The sequence below is a fragment of the Loxodonta africana genome, chromosome 7 (assembly GCF_030014295.1).
Source record: "Loxodonta africana isolate mLoxAfr1 chromosome 7, mLoxAfr1.hap2, whole genome shotgun sequence".
Taxonomy (NCBI): Eukaryota; Metazoa; Chordata; class Mammalia; order Proboscidea; family Elephantidae; genus Loxodonta; species Loxodonta africana.
The window spans coordinates 23690171-23698365 of record NC_087348.1 but is presented as its reverse complement, the minus strand read 5'-3'; the positions used below and the strand labels follow the sequence as shown (position 1 = coordinate 23698365).

General features: G+C 38.0%; 1 pseudogene; it reads left to right on the top strand.

Moving 5' to 3' along the window:
- The first annotated feature begins 1057 nt into the window (after positions 1-1057).
- Positions 1058-3253, top strand: LOC100671144 (olfactory receptor 10AG1-like; annotated as a pseudogene).
- Positions 3254-8195: the final 4942 nt, after the last annotated feature.

Here is an 8195-nt window from a genome sequence, read left to right as displayed (position 1 = left end):
TTGGCAAAGAATATTGGATATACAATGGACTGCAAAAGAACAAACAAATCTGACTTGGAAGAAGTACAGGTAGAATGCTCCTTAGAGGCAAGGATGGAAAGACTTTGTCTTACATACTTTGGACAGGTTATCAGGAGGGACCAGTCTCTGGAGAAGGACATCATGCTCGGTAGAGTAGAGCATCAGCGAAAGACAGGAAGATGCTCAATGAGACAGATTGACACAGTGGCTGGAACAATGCTCTCAAGTACAACAGTTATGAGGATGCTGAGGACCAGGCAGTGTTTCTTTGTGTTGTACATAGGGTTGCCATGAGTAGGGACTGATTTGGTGGCATATAACAACAGCGTCAATATAATCCTTAAGGAGCCCTGGTGGCAACAGTTAAGTCCTTCATTGCTAACTGAAAGTTCAGCAATTCAAATTCACCCAGCAGCTCCACTGGAGAAAGACTTGATGATCTGCTTCCGGAAAGATTACAGCCAAGAAAAACCTTTGGGACATTTCCATCTGTCACATGGGGTTGCTATGATTTGCAATCGACATCACGGCACCCAACGACAGCAATACAATCTCTAGGATAATCCTGAGAAGACTTCTCTGAAGAAGTGACATTTGAGCTGAGTCCTAAATAGTTAGAAGGAGAAACTATGTAAAGAACATTCTAGGCAGATGAAAGAGCAAAAGAAGATCCTTGAGGTTTGCATTCTTAAAAACCTAAAGAACTGATTGCTTTGTGGGGGGGATGTTTTAGTCAATGATATCGGAAATAAAGGAAGGGGCCAAGTTACATAGCAGTTTTCAAGTCCTGGAAATAAATTCAGATTATTCCAAGTACAATGAGAATCCATGAAAGTGCTTTTAGCATGGCAGTAAAATAATGGAATTTACACCTCTTAAATATCCACACTGTTTTTTTCCTGTACACAATGTATTGTATTGGAACAAGACTATTACAGTCATCCCAGCAATAAGAGGATAGGCTGAACTAAGAAGTTAGCCATAGAGATGACGAAAATGAGCATATTTTGAAAGTTCCAGCGTAGTGAGTAGTGTGCATGCGGCTGCTAGTATGTCTGCTCCTGAGACCATGAAAATTGGTTCCAGAATGTAGCAAATAAACCCCCTCTCGCTCCACTGACCTGATCTCTCCCCTCCACAGAGCAGGGCTGCCAGTGACCAGAAATCATGATTAGGGCAATGCTCTAGGGCTTGTTCAGATAGCTGGAGGTAATGAATGGCAAGAGGATGGGAAGTGGTTGTAGGGATTTATTTTGACAATGATGCTTCCATTGTAACCCTAATAAGAAAAATATGGATATCATGGAACAATAGGAAATAAAATGGGTTGGGTTAAATGGATTATATGTCTCGAGGTTATGCATTAATAAATGTTAAATAAAATTGGAGCCCTGTTGGTATAATGGTTAGGAGTTCTGGCGGTTAACCAAAAGTTCAGCAGTTTGAATCCACCAGCTTTTCCTTGTAAACCCTGTGGTCTATTGCCATATAGGAGGTAGTTATAGAGAAAGTTGTGAAATAGAATGCCTGGCCTCAGTGGCTTACACATTCATTAAAAGAGGTGAGTCAGGCACATAAAAATGTAAAACAAACATGCAGAACCTTACTCCCTGAGTCACAAACAAAAGGAAAAGCAGAGTCCTGGTTGAGTATACAGTGTGAGGGACTGGAGTCTATGTGTAAACAAAGATCAAAAATAAACAGAAAACCTTCAAATATACATGTGAAATTGAAAGAAAGAATAATGTTTGGAAATAGGGAAAACTTTCAAAGAAGTGAAGTGGTTTGCGGAAGTCCTCAATTAAAAGAAGGAGGGGATTAGATTTGGTTCTAAATTTAACTGAATTAAAGGTCTCAGTTGTGTTCTCCCCTCTTATACTGGAAGATTAATAAAAAATGTATGGATCTTATAGGAATGATTTTAATGCAAATCTAGAATTATAAATCAGTTGTATACTCATTTTATTGATTGAATTGATTTTCTCTGCAGGTGAGTTAATTGCTCCTGGTTTCACATCAGATTGCCCTGGATCACAGAATTTAAGTGTCAGAAAGAAACAGAAATTATAAAGGCCAATGCCCATGTCACAATTCAGTTATCAAAAAGGAAAATGCAGCCAAGAAGAGCAAATCCACAGATAGACAACAAATTAAAAGTAACGGAAACCAATATCAGTACAATGATGGAATTTGTTCTCTTAGGATTTTCTGATGTTCCCAAATTCCATTGGTTTCTTTTTGGAGCTTTCTTAGTGATTTATATGATTATTCTGATGGGCAATGGTATCATCATTCTAATAACAAGAGTAGACCCCACACTTCAGACCCCCATGTATTTTTTTCTCAGCAATTTTTCCTTCCTAGAAATCTGTTATGTGTCTGTTACTCTTCCTAGAATGCTCATGGATCTTTGGACCCAGAAAGGAAACATTTCTTTTTTTGCTTGTGCTACACAAATGTGCTTTGTCCTTATGCTTGGAGCCAAAGAGTGCCTTCTCCTGGCGGTGATGGCCTATGACCGTTATGTGGCCATTTGTCACCCTCTGCACTATCCTGTAGTCATGAATCAAAAAATGTGTGTCCAGCTAGTGGCTGGCTCCTGGATCAGTGGGATTCCTGTTGAGATAGGGCAAACAGGCCAGATATTCTCTCTGCCCTTTTGTGGTTCTAACCAAATCAATCACTTCTTCTGTGACATTCCCCCAATCCTCAAGCTGGCCTGTGGTGACATCTTTGTCAATGAGATGGTGGTCTATATATTTGCTGTAGTATTTGTCACTGTTCCTTTTGTGTTGATACTTGGGTCCTATAACAGAATTATATATCAACCATCCTCAAGTTGCCATCAAACACAGGACAGACCAAAGCCTTTTCCACCTGTTCTTCCCACCTCATAGTTGTAGTTTTATTCTATGGATCAGCTACTATTACCTATTTAAAACCTAAATCCAACCAATATGAAGAAACAGACAAACTTCTCTCTCTTTTCTACACCATTTTGACCCCATTGTTTAACCCTATGATATACAGTCTGAGGAACAAAGATGTTACTGAAGCATTGAGAAAATTTCTTCTCAAATCATTAGCGTTATGACACACTTGAACTAACAGAACTTTTACAATCCAAGAATAAAATCAGCAACTCAAAAAACAGTGGGCAAATCATTTGAATAAAGACTGTCATGGATTGAATTGTGTCCCCCAAAAATGTATGTATTGATTTGGCTGGGCCGTGATTCCCAGTATTGTGCGATTTTCTACCATTTTGCCATCTGATGTGATTTTCCTGTGTGTTGTAAATCCTACCTCTGATATTAATGGGACAGGATAGGCGGCAGTTATGGTAACGAAGCAGGGCTCATCCACAAGATGAGGCTGTAGTTGGAGTCAATGTCTTCTGATATAAAGGAGAGAAGTGAGCAGAGATGAGAGGGGACCTCATACCACCAGGAGAGCAGCCCCAGGGGCAGAGCACGTCCTCGGGACCCAGGGTTCCTGCACTGAAAGCCTAGTCCAGGGAAAGACTGATGACAAGAACCTTCATCCAGAGCCAGCAGAGAAAGTGTTCCCCTGGAGCTGACACCCTGAATTTGGACTTCTAGATTACGTGCGGGAATAAACCATTTGTTAAACCCATCCACTTGTGATTTCTGTTAAAGCAGCACTACATGACTAAGATAACAGTTTTTTAAAAAGACACACAAATATCTAATAAGTATAGATAAATATGCTCAACATCTTTAGTTATTAGAGGAATGCAAATTAAAATCAAAATGCGATACCACAAAACATCCATCAGAATAGGGAAAACAATTAAAAATTCTAACAATGCCAAGTGCTGGCAAAGGGGTGGGGCTACTGACAATCTCATGCACCTGGACAGTTGGAGTGTAAAAGGATATAATCACTCTGAAAAACACTTTAGCTCTTTCTCAAAAGGCTAAACATATACCTACAATATGACTCAACCATTCTACTCCTCAGTTTTTGTCCAAAAAGAAACGAAAACATATTTCACATTAAAAATTATACATGAATATACATAACAACTGTATTCATAATAACCAAAACTTCAAAATAACACAAATGTCTATCAACAGATGAATGAATAAACAAATCACGGTATATGTATCCAATGGAATTCCATTCTGCGATAAGGTGGAATTAACTACATTTATATACAAAACAGCATAGGTAAATATTAAAAATCATACTGAGTAAAGGATTCCAGACATAAAGTACATTCTTATTATAAATGAACTCTTACAGAAATATGATCGGTGACCTTCTCTAGTGAAGAATGTATGAAAGGAATAGATTGCAAAAGTGCACAAGGAAACTTTTCAGAATGATGTAAATGTTCTGTATCTCAACTGTGGAAATGGTTTTACAAGGGAGTACATCTGTCAAATTTCATCAAATAGATTTTAAAAGATGTATTTTATTTTATGTAAGTTATTCCTCAATAAAGTTTCTAAAATAAGAATAAAGTCATACTGACATATGGCAATAACATGTTACCAGAAACAAATATATCTAATAAATCTATTAAAATGCATGAATACGTACTATGAATGGAAGCCCTGGTGGCATAGTGGTTAAGCGCTACGGATGCTAACCAAATGACGGGCAGTTTGAATCTACCAGGCACTCCCTGGAAACTCTATGGGGCAATTCTACTCTGTCCTATAGGGTCGCTGTGAGTCGGAATGGACTCATAGGCAGTGGGTTGGTACTAAGAATAATTACCCTATTTATGAAAATTTCCATGTTTAAATTTTAACTAAATGTCATACAGATATATGTTATTTTTATTTCTTAGCACACTATTATGCTTTTGAAACTAGCTTTTAAGTATAATAATATAATAAAATATAACTAAAGTCTCAGAACTCTCTGGGTTAGAAAAATAGATTATATGATGCTCCTACTGATACTTTTCCACTATTCTCCTGTCACTTTGTTATAGTGTGATGCCTTGCATGTTGCTGTGATGCTGAAAGTTATGCAACAGCTTTTTCAAATTCCAGCAGGGTCACCTAAGTTGGGCAGGTTTCAGCAGATTTCCAAACTATGACTAGGAAGAAGGTCCTGATGATCAGCTTCTGAAAAAGCAAAGGCCAGTGAAAAACCTTATGAACAGCAGCAGAATATTGTCTGATATAGTGCCAGAAGATAGGCCTCTCATGTTCGAAAAAAGGCACACAAAATACGACTGGGGAAGTGTTGCCTCTTCAAAGTGGGGTTGACTTTTTAATGGAGTAGAGTTTTTTTAGAGTTTTTGGGACCTTCATTTGCAGATGTGGCATGGCTCAAAATGAGAAGAAACAGCTGCAAACATCTACTAATTATCAGAGAGTTGAACATAAAAAAAAAAATAAGGGCATGAATGTAGGAAAATTGGAAGCTGTCAAAAATGAAATGCAATGCATAAAGATTGATACCATAGGCATTAGTGAGCTGAAATGAAACAGAATTGACCATTCTGAATCTGACAACCATATGGTCTACTATGTCAGGAATGACAAATTGAAGAGGAATGGCGTTATATTCACCTTCAAAAAGAGTCAAGATCTATCCTGAAGTACAACGCTGTCAGTGATAGGATAATATCCATACGCCTACGAGGAAGTCCAGTGAATATAAAAATTGTTCAAATTAAATCACCAAACACTAATGTCAAAGATGAAGATACTGAATATCTTTAACAACTTTTGCAGTCTGAAATTGATCAAACCTACAATCATGATGTGATTGGAATGTGAAATATGGAAAAAAAGAAAGAAGGATCAGCAGTTGGAAAATATGGCCTTTGTGATAGAGATAATGGCAGAGACTTCATGGTGGAATTTTTAAGACCAAAGAGTTATTCCTTGCAAATATCTTTTTTTTTTTTCTACAAAACAAACAGTGACTATATACATGGGTCTAACCAGATGGAATAGGCAGGCATCAAATAGACTACATGTATAGAAAGAGAGGGTGGAGAAACTCAATATCATCAGCATAAGACCAGGAGCTGATTGTAGAACAGGCTGTCAATTGCTTATATGCAAGTTCAAGTTGAAGCTGAAGAAAATTAAAATGAGTTCACAAGAACCAAAGTACAAATTTAAATATATCCCACCTGAATTTAGAGACTACCCCAACAATAGGTTTGAAGCACTGAACACTAATGACCAAAGAGCAGACGAGTGGTGTAATGACATGAAGGATATCATACATGAATAAGTCATTAGAAGATAGGAAAGAAAAATAAATAAATAAAACAGACTAATGGATGTCAGAAAGACTCTGATATTTGTTCTTGAACTTAGAGTAGCAAAACAAATGGAAATAAATAAATAAATAATGAAGTAAAAGAGCTGAACAGAAGATTTCAGAGTGGCTCCAGAAGACAAAATAAAGTACTCTAATGAAATATGGCCATTCCAAAGAATAATGACCAAACAGAATGCAGAAATTGAATGATTTTGAGAACATCACATGCGAAGAAAGCAAGAGGTCATTAAAAAGACAGGAAAAAAATAAAGACCAAAATGGATGTCAGAAGGGACGCTGAAACTTGCTCTTGAACATCAAGTAGCTAAAGCAAGAAGAAGAAATGATGAAGTAAAATAGCTGAACAGAAGATTTCAAAGGATGGCTGGAGAAGACAAAGTAAAGTATTATAATGACATGTGCAAAGACTAGGAGTTAGAAAAACCAAGGGGAAAAACACGATCAGCATTTCTCAATCTGAAAGAACTGAAGAAAAAATTCAATCGAGAATTAATCTCACATACTTTGGACATTGTGTAAGGAGGAATCAATCCTTGGAAAAGGACAACAAAACAGAGAGTCACCAAAAAAAAGAAGACCCTCAACCAGATGGATCGATACCATGACTGCAACAATGGGCTCAAGCATAACAACAATCATAAGGATGGTGCAGGACCAGGCAGTGCTTCGTTCTGTTGTACACAGAGTTGCTATGAGTTGGAACTGAATCAAGGCTCCTAACAATGACATTTAGATGAGACCAAGAAAAAAGACAAGATAGTGGAGCCAAGATCCCAAATGAAAAATGACAAATTTCTCATTCCAGGCAAGTGGCCTTAAGAGTCTCCCCAGTAATTGGTGACAGCTGTGGGTTTCTCAAGCCAAAGGGGAGGGTGCTTCAACGTATTCTACCCTGGTTTCACCACAATGTAGTGAGCTTGGAGTGGCATACAAATTACCTTATCTGATCATTGTTCTATGGATCTGAAGGTGCTGATTCAGACCTAATATAGAGAACTATGTGACAATGAATGATCATAGACTTTGCACAGAGTGAACACTATAGGACTGGGGAACTAGCTTCAATATGTGAGAGAAAGGGTGAAACACCTAGTTAGTGACCAAAAGTGAAAATTTTGGCAGAGTCTGACCAGACATTCCCCAAACTTATTTCCTTTCCTTGAGCACCCAATTAAGTAATATTCCCTAGTTCCCTCCTATTTAAATTGTGCTGTGGAATTAGTTTCTACCCTGGCATGTGGGTAAATGTGATGCATCTTGCTTATACTATGTGTTTAATTATAGTTGACTGAAAGCTGAAGCTGAAGATCCAGCAGGGGCTACAAAGAACACTTCACCACCACCACCATTGTCTTTGGTAATTATGATTTATAAGGACACTACAGGACAGAGTAGAACTCTAAATTCAAGACTGTAAACTTTACGGGAGCTGACTGCCTCATCTTTCTCCCATGCAAAGAACACCTAGAGAACAAAAAGTGGAACTGTAGGAAGGAAAGAACTGAAGAAGAACTGACACCTTTGAACTGTGGTGTTGGTGAAGAATATTGAATAATTCATGGACTCCCAAAAGAACAAACAAACCTGTTTTGAAGAAATACAGCCAGAATGCCCCTTAGAAGCAAGAATGGGAGGCTAAGTCTCAAATACTTTGGACATATCATCAGGAAGGATCAGTCCTGGAGAAGGACATCATGCTTGGTAAAGCAGGTCAGTGAAAAAGAAGAAGACCCCAACGGGATGAATTGTCACAGTAGCTGCTGCAATGGGCTCAAACATGAAAATGATTGTGAGAATGACACAGGACTGGGCAGTGTTTCATACTGTTGTACATGGGATTGCTATGAGTCAGAACTGACTCGACAGCACCCAACAACAACAACAAAAAATAA